The sequence below is a fragment of the Gopherus flavomarginatus genome, chromosome 5 (genome assembly GCF_025201925.1).
Source record: "Gopherus flavomarginatus isolate rGopFla2 chromosome 5, rGopFla2.mat.asm, whole genome shotgun sequence".
Classification (NCBI taxonomy): Eukaryota; Metazoa; Chordata; order Testudines; family Testudinidae; genus Gopherus; species Gopherus flavomarginatus.
The window spans coordinates 22,254,661-22,254,991 of record NC_066621.1 but is presented as its reverse complement, the minus strand read 5'-3'; positions in this window follow the sequence as shown (position 1 = coordinate 22,254,991).

Genomic DNA, 331 nt, shown 5'->3' with positions numbered 1-331 from the left:
GCTGCCATCCTTCCCTCCAAGGGGGAGCGGTAATTTGGAGGGAAATACGTTGTTGTCCATCCTGGGTTGAAAGCTGGGGAATAACCGTATTCCTGCCCCATGCCTCCACAAAATTACATCCATTACTGCAGCTCTCCCCATCCCCTTGTGTCTTCAGCTATTGCATACTATAATTACAGTTCTTGCTGCACCAGACCCAGGGCCGCAGCAGTTCTCGTAACAGCAATCCCCTCCTGTACCCTAGTGTCTCTTGTAGAAAGGTCGCCAATGAAGAATGCACTTTATAAACATTACACTTACTCGATGCAAGAACCAGCCACATGTATTATTA